At 30.8% G+C, this 20329-nt stretch overlaps 1 protein-coding gene across 3 annotated transcripts in view; it reads right to left on the bottom strand.

The window, feature by feature from the left end:
* Window positions 1-20329, bottom strand: part of LOC117172191 (peripheral plasma membrane protein CASK) — a 638537-nt gene that overhangs the window by 300752 nt on the left and 317456 nt on the right. The gene's annotated exons all lie outside the window — the stretch shown is intronic.

Raw genomic sequence — 20329 nt, 5'->3', positions numbered from 1 at the left:
CAAAAATTAAATAAGTATATTTTCAGTTTCAAACATTAATCTTTAATTGATAAGCGTATTTTTTAATTCAAATTATCAAATATTCAATGAGAAAATTTTGAGAAATGATAAATACCGAGTTAGTAAGAATATTAATTTTAATTTTTCTTACTTTCCATAATTTATTAAATAACAAGGGTGTTAAGAAATTTTTGTTAGACAATGTTGTTAACGCCGTTTTCTAATTTATATCCCGGTTTTCAAAACTAACATCACGGAAAAAATTTCTGAATAAAAAAAACTAACTCTTTCAGCTAAGGTGTCAATTTAATAAATTGTTTATTACGATCAGAATATTTCCCATTGAAAAAAGTAAGTAATTTCGAGGAAAATAAAATAATAAAAACTTCCTGGATATTTACCAGGGATGGTATAAAATTTCAATAATTTTTTCAGCGTCTTATAGATTCCAATATTTTATAAGATTTCATAACAATTTCCGAAGATTGTATAGAAAGTTTTAGAGGTCAATAAAAAGTTTGCTCATATTTCATATATTTCGAATGACTAAAAAAGTGAGAAAAAAACCGTGTTTGGTTTTATTGAGATTTCAAAATGTAGCGATAATAAAAGTCAAGTAAATTTATTAAACGTAAGTTCTCATAATTCCAAAAGAGAGGATTGAAATATTTATTTAGTCATGATAACAGAATTGACAACAATCTATTAACATAATGTTCAATCTTGAAAGTTAAAAAAAAGTTATTAGGACGGTTTCTGAGTTGTTAATTTTAGTTATTTAAACAATCGACTGATCGGTTGTCCCCACTTAAAAATATTTAATTAAAATAAAAATTATTTGTATAACCTAAACATCTCGTAAAGAAAATATTATTTCCATTAAGTGAAGTTAGTCGTAAGAAGAAAAATAATCGATTTTAAAATAATAAAGTAAAAATATTTTAAAATAATGGAAAAATTTTCATTACGATTTATTTAATGTTTGTTAACAATGGTAAACCAGTGTTAAACTTACACACACAAATATAGAAACAGCGTTATGTGGGAAAAGGGGGGGGGGGGGTCAAAAACAGCAAGAGAAATCATTTCGTATTTTTTTAAAGGCCCAAAACATATACTGAAAATGTGTTCATAAATATTTCCTGTTATTTGTAGTCGGCGTTCTCTACTTGTCTCCCACCTTCTGTTTTTGTTTGCTTTTGTTTTTCTATTTGCCGAATATCTTACCTTTTTTTAAATCTTTTTCTAACCATATTCTTATTTCTCAAAGTTTTTAACTAGAGTAAAATAATTCAATACTTTTTTCAATAAAAGAAATAAAAAATTCCGTCACAGTGCGATACCGTCAGACTGAATTTCTATTTTCCCGAAACAGAATAATTTTCACGATGAAAACTTTTTTACTTTTATTTAGCTTCCGCATATCTCGGGAGCAGGTTTTGGTATTCTTTTTAAATTGAAAAATAGATTTTTAGTTGCTTTGCAAAGACAATATTCAAAACCAATGAAATTTAGGCCTTCAAATTCTTGAATGATTTATTCCGAATTGGTTAAGTTTGAAAATACTTTAACTCGGGCGTAAAATTTTGCTTTATCTATTAATGGTGACTTCGATTGCTTAGAATAATATTTCCCTCTCCTGGAAAATTCCCATATTTTTGGTTACATAGTTCTTTACTGCAACCCTTCAAATATTTGTTAAGGATGGGGTAGCATTTCACCCTCTCTTTTTCTTTACAATGAATTTTAGTTATACAGAAATGCAGAAGGATCAAACCTTAGTTTTAATATTCCATTTTTTGTTCGTTTTATTGATTCCACTTTTCTTTAAAACTCCTGTAACAAACCTAGACTAGAATTTATCAGAACAGTTATATTACCTATAATACCCTTTTTCTTTCCTAAGGCACGTATCTGCAATAAAAACATAAAACTTTTGCAAAAATTCTAAATATTTGAAATTTCCCTCGGGACTTATGAGCAATTTTTTACACCTAGGTATTCTCCTTTGATCCGCTGGGAATCGAACCACAGAACTTCCGATTGTCGGTCGCGTGCTTTTCCCGTAAGGTACTAGAGATGTCAAAACAAGAATCCTGTTTCAGAAATACACGCACTATTTTTCCAGGTATTACAAGTCAGATTTTTCAAGGAATCTGTATTGTCATCAGAGAATAACAGAAATTCTTAACGTCTTTTTCGACTAAATGGAGTTATGAATGAAACAATTATTAAATTAAATTTTTTCTGAAAAAATATCTTTTCCTTCCCTCCGCTGGGAATCGAACCACAGAACTTCCGATTGTCTGTCGGGTGCTTTTCCCTTAAGCTACTAGAGATATCGAAATAAGAATCCTTATTCAGAAATACACGCACTATTTTGCCAGGTATTACAGTTTAAAATTTCCAAGGAATCTTTATTATCATCAGAGAATAACAGAAAGTATTGACGTCTTTTCAGAATAGATGGAGCTCTGAATTAAACATTTTTAAAAGTAAATTTTTTCTGCAAAATATCTTCTCGTTCGCTCCGCTCGTAATCGAGCCACATAAATTCAGATTGCGGATTGGTTGCTTTTTCTTTAAGCTATAGAGATATCGACAGAAGAATCCTTTTTCAGAAATACACGCATTATTCTTGCAGGTGTTACGTGTTTGAATTTTGCAAAGAAATCTGTATTATCATCAGAGAATAACAGAAATTCTTATAGTTTTTTCAGAACAGACGAAACTCTGAATTAAATATTTTTTTGTAATTTTATAAAGAAGATTTGTAATAAATAAATTAAATAAATATGACTTGTAATAACTGGCAAAATAATGCTTGTATTTCTAAAAAAGAATGCTTCTTTCGATCTCTCTAATTCTAGTAGCTTACGGGAAAAGCACACGACCGGCAATCGGAAATTATGTGGCTCTGTTCCCAGCGGAGCGAAGGAGAAGATCTTTTTTTCGAAAAAATTAATTTCATAAACAAGCAATTCTCACGAGAGTAGACCATATGGTGAGAACTGATCCTGGGGAATTTCCGGAAGAAGGCAGCCAGCTATTGTCCCCGGGCAACGGGACGAGAGCCCGAACCCAGAATCTTCGGAAAACAGAGCGAATCCCCTTCCGCCCACAACTTCCCTGTTCAGAACTACCTAATTACCTTTCTGATTAGTGCAGACGTTTCTGATGGACAATCTCCCAGGGTACCATTTCAGGGATGATTAAACTTGAAGCTTTCGCTCTAACAAAATCCAAATCAGTTGATTTCTGCAGTAACTTCCGACAAGAAATTCTTTACGACTCGGTTCTCTTCCTGTAGATTAGGATTTAACTGATTTCAAGATTTGGGTCAACGGTTTCACCCAATGTCAAGCTTCATATAAATTAGGCTTCTGTCTGTGAACCGGTTTCCATCCATTATTAGTAAAGTCCTCTGCGGTGAAGAAATCGAGCTAGAGACGCGAATTTTCCTTTGCATGTCTACTGTCATTAACGGATCATCCAATCCGATAACCTTGCGAGTTTAGTTTAAAGTGTAAAGACAAATTAATCGGATTGCTCAAATTAGAAATAATTGTGCAACTCCTGATCATAGACCAACAGTAACAATTTGAGAAGTTCATATTTTATATTAATAAACCTAATGATATGATTAAAAAATCCTTTTACTTCATTACTTTTGCTTCACCCGAGCAACCTCTTCAAGAAAATACAGAGTTTAAGCAATTTCCTTATCTCGATAGGACAGAAATCCTGATTGTAAATCTTTCCCAAATTCTCGGAAAACGATTCAAAAATAATTTTAAAACAATTCCCCCTGCTCGTTTTATCACTAAGACGTGAAAATATTAAGCCCTATTCTGGATTATTTTATTTGTCAACTTAATATCAGTGGCAAATGCAAATCCGAAATATTAGAAACATTTGTTAAAATTATTTACAAGACATTTTGGGTATGCTTTTTTATTTAAGCAAAATTTCTAAAAAAAAACCTTCTAAAATTTCAAAACTTTATTTAATTGCTATTTGATATAAGTGCTTGATTGAGTTCTTAAAATTGAAGTATTGAAACTAAGTTTTGTAGAGAATAAAAAATGACTTTTGCCATATTCGGATTGATGCCGTGGGAGAAATGGCTGCAAACTAAGTTTATTAACTCAAATCTACAAGGCTCGTCATCAAACAGCTTCCTGCGGGCATATCTCTGACAAGGAGATAACGATTTTCTGTTGATGAATGCCGTCCCCGTGCTTCGATTCTGAACGAACTAAGGGAAATATGGTGCCATACGTACCCATTAGTACGAAAGCGATGTATTTTCCCTAATTAACGCAATAACGCATTGCCTAATTACTTTGTTCATCCGACCACCTGAACAGGACGTGTCGAATTATGGAAAGGTACAATATGAATAAAAGCAGTAAATATCATAGCTAGAATACGAAACACATATAAAATCTAATTGCTAAAGTCGAGGTAGAAAAGCTAGAAAATATTATTTGATGATAATATCAGGCAATTAGAGCTTTATTTAATAAATTTCGTATTAAATGCCTTGGAATTTAAAACAAACCCTAAACTTCTCCCGTGAAACATTTTGAATTACTTTTAAAAGTTTCTGAAAAAACTGACGAAATCCTACAAATCCTCTGATACCCCATAAAATCTGATAAGCCACCTTGAAAGCTTTCAAAATATCCTAAAAGCATGTCTCTTAAAATCCCCTGGAATTTTTTAGAATACTCTAAACAATTTGAAAATCTATAAAATCCTTTAAAATACCTAAAACAAGTTAAAATCCTTTAAAACTCATCGAAATCTGTTGAAATCTTTCAAATATCGTGAAATATTTAAAAATTCTTTTAAATGTTTTGATACACTTTAACTCCCTTGAATTCTTTTTAAATTTCGATTTTCGAAATAGCAGATATGTTATTTTAGTTTAAAACTACGTTTAAAGGCCACATGACGAAATAGTTGCAATAACATAGAATTAGAGAAAATACGTCAGAAGAAAATCACGAATATCGAAACATAAAAAATACATAAACAACAAAATAAAAAAATATTCATGTTTGACTTTAAAAAAATAGTATATAGATTTCGATTTCTCATTCTAATCAATTTTTTCACTTAAATGTGATGTGAGTTAACAGAACACAATAATAAAATCTAACTATCTCGTTAAAAAGTCAAATTTTTTTTTTAATTAACTTTTTTTTCTTGAAAGGTGATATTTTTGGGTTTGCAAATTAAACAGTTTTACAAAAAAATTCGTATGTTTCGCTTGACACTTCAACAGTTCCGTTCCAAACTTTTGTCTTTGTTGATTGTAAAATGAAATATTTTGTGAAAAATTCGCTTTTTTCGCTTAAAAAATCGACAATTTTTTTTAATTTCCTTAAGTCATCTATTTCATTGAAAATTATTTTTTGGATGAATACAACTATTTTTTATTTAAAACCAAAACCTTTCTTGATTAAAAAATCCACTGTTGTATTTATCGTTCAGAATTCATTTTGCATGGTTTCAAATTTAATAAATTTGTTAAATAATTGACAACTTTGTTTAAAAAATGCTTCCAATTTTGTTCAAATTTAACTTTTTTTCGAAATGTTTTGTTTACTTGTTTGAAAATTCATTCTTTTGTTTGAATCTTTAAAATTTCAGTTAAAAATTCATCATTTTAGTTGAGAATGTATCCGTTTTGGTTAAGGATTAATTTTTTTGTTTAAAAAATCAAGTAGTTGGTTTAAATTGAACTACTCTGCAGAAAGTTCTTTTTTGTTGTTGTTAACGATTAATCATTTAAATTTAAATGTTCACTATTTGGTCTTCAATTACATTTTTTGCTAAAAATTTTAATATTCCGGTCGAAAGTTCAGCCATTTTATAAAAAAAACGTCTGTTTAGCTTGAAAGTTTAATAATTTGGTTAAAGGAAGAACAATTTTTCTCAAAAACTCGTATTTTTGGATTCATACAACTGTTTTTTATTCAAAAGTGAAATCAACTTTTGTTGAAAATTGGAAATTTTGTTGAAATATCAACTATTAAAATCTTCGTTTAAAATTTATCTTACATGGTTCAACATTTGATAAATTGGATGAAAATGAAATCAGTTTATAAAAAAGCAACAATTTTGTTAAAAAATACCTCCATTTCTGATATTTAATTTTTAATTACAAAATCAACTTATTGATTTAAAATTAAGCTAGATTAAAGGAAAAAATTCATACTGTTTATTGAACATTAATTATTTGACTTGAAAATTCTATTATTTGTTCATAAATTAACTTTTTTATTGAAAACTCAGCTGTATTATAAAAATTTTTATTTTGTTTGAAAATTCAACATTTTCGTTGAAAAATAAAAATATTTTTTCGTTAGAATATCAAATATTACATTGTTTATTGAGAATTATTCTGTTTTGTTTCAAAATTCAACTAACTGTTTAAAAGATTAACTACATTGTTAAAAATTTATTTTTAGGGTTGAAGATTTATCATTTTAATTGACGATTCATCCTTTTGGGTAGAAAATAACTTTTGTATTGAAAACTTATATTTTAATAATAAAAGTGAAAGCACTACTGTCTTGTAAAAATTCTTATTTTTTTCTGGAAACTCCCACAATTTGGTTGAAGATTCTTTATTTTAACTACAAATTAATTTTTTGAAAAAATTCATATATTACGTTGAAAATTCCATATTATTAGTTGAAAAAGTCGATTTGCAATACACAATTGATTTATCTTTCGGACAAAGTTTCTAGATTGAATCGTTAGAAATTTTTTGCTCTCAACAATATAATGGAAAATTTGGTCCAAATTCTTGATTTTATTAAATTTTTATTAAATGGGATTTTCTCAATTTAAGCAGAAAAGAAACAACAGGGTAGAAAGGGGCAATAGGTGAAAAAGGGGACGCACTATGATACCTTCTATTTTAATTTATACGATAAGAACATAATGGTCAGGTCTGTCTCATTTCCGATTCACTCAGAAAAGCAATCTGCAGTTTTTCATCTAAACTAGCTTCTCGCTGAGCAGGAGCATTCGGTTAAATCTACTCAACCACGACATTAGGAAGAAGAAACGTTTTCAACTTCCCGGATTTATCTCGTTAAGAAAAAACTCGTTCATTTAATTTTCATCTCGAGGCCTCTATTTTAGACAGCAGATTGCAGGCCACCAGACCAACAACAGAAATACTGAATGTTGACATCATGCCAGATGGATTAGGGATATGAAGAAAATTGCATAAATTTCTATTTTTTAATGGATAAAAGTAAACGGGACTTTCATTGCGATTGAAGAAAAGCAGAAAACATAATTTAGCCCTTCAAAGAGAACGTCGTTTTGCTGTGAGCAATGGCACGTGAATAACGATCGCAGAACTTAAAGTCCTTTGGGTATTAGAAATGGAAAATCTATTATGTGAGGAGAAAAATGATTGCCATCTATCTGGGATGAAAAAATTATTCACAGAAAGCCATTTTCCAGGAACTATAAAAAAATCGTGAAAAGCGATATTCTATTTCTTTTAGGGTGGACAATTTCGTATCTTTACATTTTATTGTATTTAGCCTCGTTTAGCTTTAATGCTGCAATTTGCTAATTTTATTTTTCATTAAGAATAATAATAATAATAATAATAATTGTAGAATTTTCACTAAAGAACTTGGACTGTCTTTTTGCACTCAAAAATACTACAGTAAATTTTGATTAGAAAATTTCGCGGAGATTTTATGTAAGCCTGGGAAGTCCAGCTTACATAAAACTTGTCATTTGGGATAAGAATATAATAAAACAGAATTTAGTCCTCATAAAGAAGAAATTGAAGGTTTATCGTCTAGTAAAAAAATAATTTGCATATGCTGAGTCTGCTTTGCAAAAGAAAGATGTCTAATAATTCGATTGAAAATAGTAATTAATTATCCTTGATCGCTTTTTTGCGATACAAACTTGTTAATTTTAACGGGAGTTGATTCCTTCAAAAAACAGGAATTAACAACTATGTGTCCAGAGATTTGCAGCTTTAACTTCCTTCAAGATAATGTATGTTAGTACAGAATTTAATCATCATAAAGAAGAATTTTTAATTTTATCGTCTCATAAAAAATCCACGTCTTCCAGAGTTCAGAGTATCCAGTTGTCTTCGAAATGTGTAGAACATTGTACGCACTACACGAGCACTAACTACACTTTCATTAGAACAAACCTCGGTTGCCTTATTATAGCGAGAAAATTATAGTAAATTCAATATGCATGACACAATTATTTCCACTGACAATTCTTAAAAATTGGCAAATTATTTTTGTTATTGACAAAATATGATTCTCCGCGTGTGTAAATAATGTGACACCGTACTATGAATATTTCTTTAACATTTAAAAACCATTAAAAATACATATTCAAGGTATTTGCAAGATGAACTGTTCATGAAGCTAGGATTAAATTCGGCTTCATTTACAGTGTGTTCTGGACCAATTTGTGACATTAATGTAATACATTATTTTATTTTCATATACGTATTTTTTTAGACGAACACCTCATAGAAAGAAAAACGAAGAACCTGCAATTTACATGGCATTCAAATCAGTTTTTGCTCGAATCGTCCTGCAAATTTGATTTTGGTCCCAGGATTTTTATTCTAATATAAGTATGTATTTGATTAAATTTTCAAGATTTTTGTTAATCGTGAATATCGACTAAAAAATATTTTTTGTTAAAAAATTCATCAATTAGTTAAAAGTTGAACTAATTTTTTAAAAATTATTTTTTTTGTAGACGCTTCGTCATTTTATTTTAAAAATCTGTTTATTTTTTGGTAAAAATTTAATTATTTTGTTGAAATTTTTTTATTGTTTTTTTTTTTTTCTGAAAATTTAACTACTCCGTGTTTAGTTGAATATAAGATATCAGCTGAAAATTCAACTACTGAGTTGAAATAGTTTGATTTTCTTGAAACTGTGTTTTATTCGGTGAAAAATTAATCTTATTGTTGACAACTTCAACTATTTGTTTGATTTTTTTTTCTTAAAAATTAATCTTTTTTGGTAGAAAAATGATCCTCTTAGTTCAAAATTTATTTCTTTGACTTGAAAATTAGTTTTTCTTTCATTAAAAATTAATTTTTTTAACTTAAAATTCAACTATTTCATGTTCAGTTGAACATCAATCGTCTTCAGTTTCAAATTGAACTAGTCGTCAAAAAATTTCGTTAATAATAAAAAATTTTTGTCGAAAATTCATGCATTGTGTTAAAAATTATTCTTTTCTGTTAGAAAATTAATATTTATTCTTCATTCTTCTTTATTCATAACGTGTCTTCTAAGGGTTTACATGACTTCCCTTCCTTACAATCTTTCCGTTTATACCTATATTTTTTTTACAATCTTATCCTTTCTATATATACAACTATTTACAACTATTTACATAAAGTCTTATATCTAGTTTCTTATTTCTATTTCCTGCGACAGCGCAATTTAGGACTTATTAGCAAACGAGTGAGCGATCGAACAAAAGCGAGACATCAAGCGAGAGAGAGAGAGCATGAAAACGCAAACGCATCTCAGTCTACTTAACTTTTACCTTACCATTACTTACCATTTTTACGCTTCTAATCTAAGCGACTTCCGTTTCCTTTTTCTTTCACTTTTTTATACTTCCATTTACCTTTTTTCACGTGCATTCTTTCATTCTCTCTCATTCTCTGCTCTAGCACCCTCCAACTCCTTCACCCATTCTTCTCCTAATCCATCTTCCCCTAGAATCTTAACCATATTTTCTTGCCAGCATCCTTTATCTTCCATTCCTCTCCTAAATCCTTCCCATACATGCTCCCATGTTTCCTCCTCCCATTCATATATTCTACACTTTCTGTTCTCTTCTTTTTCCCAGTACATCCCCTCCCTTACCTGGTTTCCCAATCTAAATCTTGCTATTCTGGTCCACCTTCTCTCTCCGCACCCATTTTCTAAATACTTTGGCACCACTTCCTTTTTTATCATCTTATACCATTTATTCTATTTTGATTCCTCAATCGCCCTCCATCTTTCTACTAATTGTCTTTCCCTCTCCCTTTGTTCCAATTCTTTATAGTTTACTCCAGTCCCGTTTTCTATTTCTCTATCATTATAGAACTCTCTCCTTTCTTCTTCCCATATCGTTAATTCTATTGCGCTTTTTCTCTCACCATATATCCTGGCGTCCTCCAGTCTGCCCCTAGTGTCCACCTTATATACCTTTCTTGTAAATTATCAATATCTTTCCTTTCTTTCCATCCCCATATCTCTGCTCCATAACCTAATACCGGCTATACCCGTGTATCAAATAACCACATTCTCCTTCTCTAATTTTTTTTAACATTCTTTTTCCTATTCCCCATATCTGTTTCATTGTCCCTGCTGCTTTTTTCATTCTTTCTCTTATATGAGCTGTATGATGTCCATTCGTTTGCAAGATATATCCCAAATATGTATACTCTTTGACTTCTTCTAACTTTATTCCTTTCCATCTCCCTGTCCATTCTTTCTCCCTTCCCCCTGCTTTTCTAAACCTCATTATCTTTGTCTTTTCCACATTCAAATTTAGCTTTTTCCCATCTAAGTATTTCTCTAATCCTGTAATTAATCCCGACAACCCTTCTTCATCTTCTGCCATCAACACTATGTCGTCTGCGTATGCCAGTGTATATATCTTTTTCTTCCCTATCCTAACTCCTCCCCAACTCTTTCTCATAACTTTTTCTATTTCTCCTCAGCCTAATGAGTCAAAAGGAGCCTTTAAGTCCACGAACATGGCTATCATTGCCCCTTTTTCCCTTTTAATTATCTTATTTACTAGATAGTTCAGAACATATATGTTGTCCATTACCCGCATTACTTTTCTAAACTCTGTCTGATTCGGTTCGATCTTTTTTTTTCAACTTCTATTTTCAATCTCACCGACAAAATAGTTACATATACTTTATACAGTGTTGGCATCAACGTCACCCCCCTATAATCTTTAACCTCCTCTCCCTTGCCTTTCTTTAGTATTAGTATAACTACTCCTTCTTTCCATAACTCTGGCCAACCCTCTCCACTCCATCCTCTATTACATATTATCCATGCCCATTCCTCTAGTTCCTCCCCTCCATATTTCCATACTTCATTCGGAATCTTATCTATACCAGGTTCCTTTCCATCCTTCATTATTCCTAAAACCTTAACTATTTCTTCCCTTGAAATGTGCTCTTCCTCATCTATTTTTCCACCATATTTTCCTCCCTTTATAACTTTTCTCTCTACTCCTCCTAGCAAGTCCAAAAAATATTTCTTCCATTCTATCATTTCAATATCTTGGTTCACTCTTTTTCTTTCTCTATTTACTACCTTCCATACATCTTCTTCCGTCCTAGCCTTCTCCGCCTCTTCCTCAAACCTTTTATTCTCTTCCTCTTTGTTTCAATTACACAACTCAGTATACTGTTTCTTTCCCTATATTCTTGCCATTGCTTTTTTCTTTTCTCCGATTTCTTTATTCCTTTCTGACCTCCTCTTTTTCTCTTTGCAGTCCTCATCCCACCCACTTCTATGCCCCCCTTTACTAACTTTATTTTTTTTGTGCACTCTAATCCTATTTTTATTTCTCCTACCATTTTTCCCACCTCCTCGTCCACATTTCCTTCTCCCATTTTGATATTTCTTATTTTTTCTCTAAACTGTTCTTTTCGTTCCCTTGACCAATCCCTTTTTCCTACACTTTTTACATTTGCTCCCCTTTTACTCATATTGCTATTGCTTTTTCCCTCTAATGTCACTATTGAGGGGAAGTAATCCTTTTTCTCCTTCTCCTTTTCTCCTTTTTTACCCCCTTCTATATTTCCGTTTAAGATATACCATCCCAACTCCTCCAAGCTCTTCAACAACTCTTTCCCCTCCCCATTTAGTACCTTATCTTTGGATTTTCTTCCTCTCTCTTCTCCCCATTCCCTTCCTCCTCTATCTCCTGTTCTCGCATTGAAATCCACCCCTATTATCAGCCTAATCTCTTCTTTATTTTCTTCAATCATTTCTTTCTTCTCCTCTGCTTTCTCCTGCATATCACCGTTCATATAAATCCCCACTACCTTCCACTTATCTCCTCCCATCATTGCCTCTTCTCCTATTAATCCTTCTTTTTGTTCTTTCCTGTCATTCTTATCTTTCCCTAATATACACTCATTCCTTACTCCCATCACATTCACCCCATTGCTCTGCCCTTTCTATTCTTCCTCTTTGCATTTTGCACTTGCCATTTGTAACCTCTTGGTAACCTTCCCCTTACTATTTCCCATCCCTTTTCATCTAGCCACGTATCCATCATTATGACTACATCCCATTGTGTCAAATTTCTCATAAGCTCCCTACCCTTTTTCTCCAATCCTGCTATATTCCAGCAAGAAATCTTCCATTCTTCCCTACTTTCGTTTTTAATCTTTTTTTCCTCCTTACTATTTCTTATTTTCATATCTCCCGCTCCTTCCTCTTCTAGTTTCCCTGCACCTTATTTCTATATGTTCCCTTTCTTCATCTCAATCCCACCATACTCCATCTAGCTGTATTCTCCCATACTTAACCCATGTCAAATCATCCTCTATTCTCTATGAACTACCATATAATAACCTCTTTTTTGTCATCACCTCCCTCTTATGTTCCCATTTCTTTAGTTTCGCCAGTACCATTATCTCTCATCTTCGTTCTTCCCTTCCTACATTTCGCATTTCCTCTATCTCCACCTTAGCATCAATCTTTTTTGTCCTTCGTCCACCCCTTCCTTCAGCTTCTTCCCCTCTAATCTTATACCCTTTATCACTATGTTTAATTTCCTTACTTCCCTCTCTTTCCTTTCTATTCTTTGTTCTATTTTTCTCAGCCTTTCCATCTCCTTATTCCCACTCTCGCCTCCATCACAATTCCCGTTCAAGCTTTCAAGTTTCTTCATCCTACCTCGCATCTCCTCTACCTTTTTATTATTATCTTCTTCCTGCTTCTCTAGTTTTTGCTCCAATGACTGCATCCTCTTTTCTAATTTTTCCCTGATTTCTTCCCATTTTTTTATTTCTTTCTTAACTTCCGCCATTTCCCGCCTAATTTCCTTCTTGAATTCCTCTCCTCTTTTCTCCTGCTTTTCTGCATAAATTCCCATTACCTCTATCATCACTTCTCGAATTTCCTTTAGTCTTTCCTCTTTTATCGAAACTACACTTTCATCTCCGTTACCGTCAGCCCCCTTACTATTATCACTCTTCCCTACCAAACTCTGCTTTTCCGACGTTGATCTAAACATTTTCTTATATTTGATATTTTACGCTAGCACCGATATCTTCCTTCTCTTCACTAATTTCCCTCTCCACTCTCTTCCTTTTGATAAATGCTTCTATTGAACCTACGCTTTTTGCTCTTAATCTCTCCTTTTCTATAGTTGTGTTATATTTCCCCCTTGCCTTCCTTTCCCTGATCTCCTCTTTCGGCGTACTGAACACTTCCTGCTCTAAATCTGTTTCTTCCGCGGAAATACTCTCTCCGCTAGCCATGAATCAAATTCAAACTTTCCCGCCTTCTATACTTCCCTGCCTCTATCTACCGCCGACTTCTGGTACCTGTCTCGCCTTTCTTTGTCGCTACCCAGCGCTGCTACTGCTAATCCGATCAACACAGTCCTCCCACCCTGTCACAATCTCCAAACTTCCACACAAATCTGTTTCAATCCTATCTCCCCAACTACCCCCCCCCCCTTTCAAATCTCACAATCCCTCAATTAATCTCTCACATCCACACCCTTCTACACATTTCCACAATCCACTCACCTTAATTTTCACCACAATATCAGAAAAACTCAGCATCAACAATTCCCACTACTTTACACTTTCATGCCGGAAACGGAAGTCAAAATTAATATTGTTGGTTGAAATTTTCTTTCTTTGGTTGAAAATTAGCTCTTTTATTTGAAATATTTTTTTTTAATTTTCATAAAATATTTTTGGTAGAAAATACATTTATTTGATTGAAAATTTAACTATTTCATTGAACATTTTTGTATTTTTCTAAAAACTTATTTCTTTAACTGAAACTCAACTTTCATTTTTTTTAGTTTATATTTTTTAGTTAACAATTCATCTGTGTCGTTGAAAATTTATCTTTTTTATACAAACTTAACAAAATAATCTTTTTGGTTGCAACTTTAACCATAGAGTGGAAAATTACATTAAAAATTAAAATATTTGGTTGAAAATTCATGTGTTTTGATAAAAACGATTCTTTTTTGGTAGAAAATTAATGTTTTTGGTTGAAATTTTATTTATTTGGTGAAAAATTAGTTTTTCAATTAAAAATTAAACTACACTATAAAAAAAAGTTTGTGGAATTTTAGTACGCTAAACGTATGTAAAAAGTGGACTCACGCACAGCGGCGTCAAATTAGTATAGAACTATCTAAAATTGTACAAAAGTGTAAAATTCTGAACTGAACTAAAATTTAATATGTGACGTTAAATAGAAAGACGGAAAGTGGAAAATTTCTCCAAAATATCAACCTAACCTCAAATACTTAAATCATCAAGATCATAGTAAGAATATATTTATAATTACGCAACCCTATATGACATAAAATTTATAATTACGCAACCCTATATGACATAAAATTTATAATTTAAAATCAGTTACTCGCATTTATGCTTTCGCCGCAAGCGAGCTATAAAGTTTGCAAAATAAAATGTACGTTCGCTCATAACACGAAAAAACGAGCGAAAAAAAGCTCTATCGCAAAAATTTCACAAATGTGGAATATTATACGGACGAATCTAAAATCTCTATAAAGTGGAGAAATTTTTGTTAGAAAATAGAAATTTGAGCGCAGTCGGTAATTTTGCCAATCTGGGGAATTTTACTATGTATATCGTGAGTCCTTTTTTTACACACTCTGAACGTCATGATTTTCAACACGTCGTATGAATTCATGCAAACTCATAGAATTAAACCTGTAAGAGACGTCATTCTACACAACATGTGGAAATTTGCTTTCTAACCTGTAATTTTAATGTATCTAAAGTGACATTTTATATGTGTAAATTTACACTTTGAAGTGTAATTTGAAAATGCATTTTTTACAGTGTATTTCATTTTTCGTCAAGAAATTTGTTATGGACATTTTATTTTTATAAATGAAAATTCATCTGTTTGACTGAAAATTTAACTATTTCGTTGCTTATTTATTTTATTCAGTTAAAAACTGATTACTCTAACTTAAAATTAAAGTATTCAATTTTTTTTAATGTATCGTTTTTAATTGAAAATTCATCATTTTTTGATTTGAGTTGCATCATTCCAGTCAAAAGTTATTTTTTGGCTATAAAATTGATCTTCTTCCGTTAAAAATTCACCTGATTTGTTAAAACATCTTCTTTCTTAGTCAGCATTCAATTATTTTAGTAGAAAATGTATACTTTTGAGTTGTAAATTCAACTTTTTTCAACAATTTGTCTTTATGGCTTGAAAACTCTGTATTCTGGATGAGATATTCTTCCCCCTATTGATTGAAAAATTTTTGTTGGTTAAACTATTTGGATGATAAATTGTATATAGACTATTATACTTCTTGTTAAAAATTCGTGCTTCTTACCAAATATTTATCAGTTTGGTTGAAAATTTAACTATTTTGTTAAAAATTCCCTTTCTCTTGGTTAAAAATTAATTATTTTAACTAAAAATGTAAAAATAAATATTTATATTGATAAGTCTTAAATTTTTGTCAATTCTATTATGCACACAAATGTGACATTTTTTGTCGCGGTCCGTCAACTGAAATTCAATTTTTAATTATGTGTGTGTATTTAGAGAAATTCCTTTCTTCAAGTTTTTCAGAGTAATCAATCGACATTAAGGAAAAGCGATAACAATGCTTTCGAGATTTTCTTGACGCGCCTATTTTTAGAGAAAGATTGGAATATGGTACGTCTGTTTAGTAGAAGAAAGATGTCCAATAATTCAATTGAAAATAATTAATTACAGGTGCGCATCTCAAGACAGTAAGGGTACGTGGGTTAGCGTTCACAGATAATATGGTTGTTATGGCAGAGTCAATCGAAAATTTATACAGAATTTTGAACAAACTGAATACAAGCATGAAGAATATGGACCTCAAAATTAACGCAACTAGAACAAACATTATGGTATTTTTAGGAAGGGATGAGAAAACAATGTGCAACATTGTCCTGAATGATCAGATAATAGATCAAGTCGATAAGTGCGTATATCTTGGTAGCCTATTCACTAGTGATGGAAAAACAGACGGAGAGTTAGATAGGCGTATAAACAAGGATAATAATTGTCAGAAAATATAAATGAAACCCTTATTCAAAGAGACATAGGCATCCATAGAAACACAAGAGCTTGAAGAAACAAATGCATGGACGTGAAGGAAGCTATAGAGAGGTATGCCAGTAAAGTGAATGATGCCTGAAACAAAAGACCTTGGATACTGATGGAATTGAGTGTGGAGCTTTACGTGATGACTTTGTGAGGTTCTTCACTTGGGGTGATTGCTAGAGAGATGATCAGCGACCTGGATCAGAGCAGTGTTGAGGAAGCCACGTGTTATTTAAATAAATAACACGGGAAATTTAGATAAATCTACAAATCTATACTTTCACCCCACATTACTCACTTCTTCACATTTTTGCGATGCAAATCTGCTAATTTTAACGGGATACAATTGCTTCAAAGAACACGAATTGAAATTATGTGCCCAGAGACTTGCGGCTTTAACTTCCTTCAAGGTAACATACGAGTACGTTTGTGCCTAGCAGTATTGAACCTCGTCGCAAACTTTAGACGACCTACTCTCGCTTTGGTTCTCATGATTCAAGACCATATAAAGCGGTGGTTTCTGATCTGCAAATTTACAATTTGCTCTACAGGATCAGTCTGAATTTGTATGTGAGTTTTGACAAAATCTAAAATAGTCTCTTCTGGCCGCATCATCTACTTCCGCTGCCAACTTTATATATACAAAAGTGAAATTCTTTTTATTATCAGTAAAATATAAATGCGCTCTTAAATCGAAACATTATTGACAGAAATTATTCATTCATTAGGGACCGTCCATACACTACGTTACCCCCCCCCCCCCCCCCCCCCCCCCCCCTCAAAGCTTCAGTAATGAATCAAGAATAATGTAAAAAGATTAAAATATCAGACTTCACAACCCAACATGCTATATAAAAGCAGGAGAAATAGGGAAATTTATTCTTTAAAAAAAAAGTTAATTTAGGTAACATATTGAATTAAATGCAAAATACCTCACTTTAAGAAGATTTCCAGCAGAAATATATTTTATTTTTAACAAGATAGTTTGATTTTCTACCAAAAAAGACTTTATAACAAAAGAGATCAATTTCTAACCTGAGATGATGAACCTTGAATTAAAAAAAAATTAAATTTTTAACGAAACAGCTCGATCAACAACCATGTCTACTTTCATCTTCAAGCAAAAGAGATAAATTTTTAACATAATAGTCGAAATTTTTACTAAATAATTGAATTTTCAACCAAGAAAATGAATTTAGAAACAAGTAGTCGAATGTTAAAAAAAAACACATTTTTTAGTAGATGGCTCAAATTTGACGACCATTTTCACTCAAGAACAATTAATTTTTAATCAAGAAAGATGTTTGTACATCATAAGAGATGAATTTTCAATCCCAAAGGCCGATAGCTGAATTTTTAACCTACAAGGATCAACTTTCAACCAAGAAAATTAATTTTCTATCAAGAGTAGCATTTTTAACTAAATGCATGCATTTTATACAAACTGGTAGCAGTTTCTACCAAAAAAATACATTCCTAATTAAAAATAGAATTTTTAAATTTTCATTTAAAAAAATTATTTTTCAAAACAAAACAAAAACTTATTTTTAACAGACTACATAAATTTATACCAAATAGTTGAATTTTAAAAATAAATAGGATCAAATTTAAACCAAAAATAAAATAGTTAAATTTTTATCAAATAAATAGACTTTCTTTTAACTCAAATTTTGAAGCTAAAAATACGAATTAAATTTTCAAACAAAAAATCTGTTTTTTCTATCAAAAAGTTATTTGTCTACATACTACCCAGCTATTCATATTAATAGTTTATTATATATCCAATGTGTTGAATTTTCCACCAAAATAGTTAAATTTTTATCTAAAAAAGATCATTTTCAAATGGATAGTTCAATTTTTAAGTTGAACAGATTAATTGAGTTTTCAACCCAAAAATGTAATTAAAAAAAAAGTTAATCACCGACAAAGTACTTGAATTGTCAAAATAAATAGCTCGACATTTAACAAAATGTTAAAATATTGCAAATAAATAGTTCAATATTTGAATTTTCCATCAAACTAGTTGAATTTTCAAGCCAGAGAGACCAATTTTCCACAAAGTAGTTACATTTTCAACCCTAAAACATGAACTCTTACCGAATATTAATTTCAAATAAAAAAAATGAACCAAAATATATGCAGTTTCAAACAAATTGTTAAATTTTCAACCAAAACTGGAAGTTTCACTTTTAATTAAAAAAATTAATTCTCAACAAAATAATCAAATTTTAAACGGACAAGATAAATCTACAATCAAATATTTAAATTAATTATTAAATAAATAAATATGATAGTTAGTTTTTAACCAAGCAGTTCGAAAACCAAACAAGTATAGTGGCATGTTTGACCAAAAAAGATGACTTTTTAACCAAATGTTTGCATTTTCAACACAAAGTAATTAAATTCGCAATCTGATAGTACAATATAATCTTTCGCAAAATTTTCAATCTTTTTTACAAATTTATCATAACTGACCCCCTCATCTTCTAACCCATGTTACAATGCAGTTTTTGGTGGCCCCTCCCCCCATCTGAAATGTAAACGTAGTTTATGGGCGGCCCCTAAATCCCTAAGACCTCAACTGAAACTGAGCGTATTAACGAAAAGCTGCAAAAGATCTCAACAGATTATTTGGATGGAACAGGACTTACAAGGTTCTAGGCAGATATGAATCAATCAACTATAAGCCTTTGACGTCGCAGTGAATTGTTTCCTAAAAATTAAAATTTCCAGTGAAGAGAGCTTTTACCAGGAGATTATTAATATAAATATACTCTACGAAAATAATTGAATTTACAGAAAGTCTATTCAATTTACCCTTTAAAAAAGTATCCTACTTATGTGTCTCAAAAGCTTTCAGTTATTCTGGGCACCATTAATAACTTATAACTGTTTAAAAAATAAGCATAGTTCGAAAGTTATCAAATTCTATCTAAAGTGACTAAACTAAAGTTGTATAAATTCAACAAAATTTAAAAGAACTCCACGAAATGTAGAAAAATTCTAGATGTATTTCAACAAATTTAGGATAAATTCGAAACGTAATAATGAAATTGAATTAAGTAAAATTTAAGTAAATTTACACGAATTTCAGGGAAACGAGAAGAATTCAATGAAATTCATAATTATTCAAGGTGAATTGAAAAAGTCAACAATACTCTACTGATTTCAATCAAATGAGATGAATTGAAAATTTATGGGAATTCAAAAGAATGTGATAAAAGGCCTAAAACATAACAAATCAATTTTTTTAGTTAATATAAAAGCTAAATTCTATGGATTTTCGTAGAATTGGAGTTAATTTAAAATAATTTAAGGAAATTCGAGAGGTTTTAATAAAATGCATACATTTTTCAAAGAATATAATTGAAAAAGATTTTTAGAATAAAAAGATTTTTATCGAGTAAAGTAAAATGAGCGTGAAAATAATTCAATAGAATTTGAAAGCATTTCAAAAATATTTTTAAAAAATTATTAAATTCGAAATCAAGCGAGCAAAATTCAAAGGAATTTAAAAGAATTTGTCGAAATGCCTCGGAATTCAGCGCAAGTTTAAAAGATTTCAGGGTGCATTAAAAAAAGGAAATTCCAAAGAATTCAGTAAAATTCCGTGAATTTAGAAAATATCAAGTGAATTCCGAAATATTTGAGAGAATTTAAAAGAATTCATGAGAAAACGATTAAATTGATAATCAATCAAGATAACTAAAAACTAATTCAAGTTTATGAAACAAAATTTTAAAAATCCAACAAATTCCGTTGCATTCAAATAATTCAGGGTGAATTAAAAAGGATTCCAAGGAATTGAATAAAAGTTATAAAATTGTAAAATCCTTGGAATTCCTGTTTTAATTTATTAAAAGAAGTGACTAAAGTTATGTTTTTATATTTGAAACTGACTATAGTGACTTAATATTTAAAAAGTAATTTAAAACAAAGTAACTAAA

Source organism: Belonocnema kinseyi, chromosome 4 (assembly GCF_010883055.1).
Source record: "Belonocnema kinseyi isolate 2016_QV_RU_SX_M_011 chromosome 4, B_treatae_v1, whole genome shotgun sequence".
Taxonomy (NCBI): domain Eukaryota; kingdom Metazoa; phylum Arthropoda; class Insecta; order Hymenoptera; family Cynipidae; genus Belonocnema; species Belonocnema kinseyi.
Note: the sequence above shows the minus strand (reverse complement) of the source record. Positions and strands in the feature narration are given on the sequence as shown.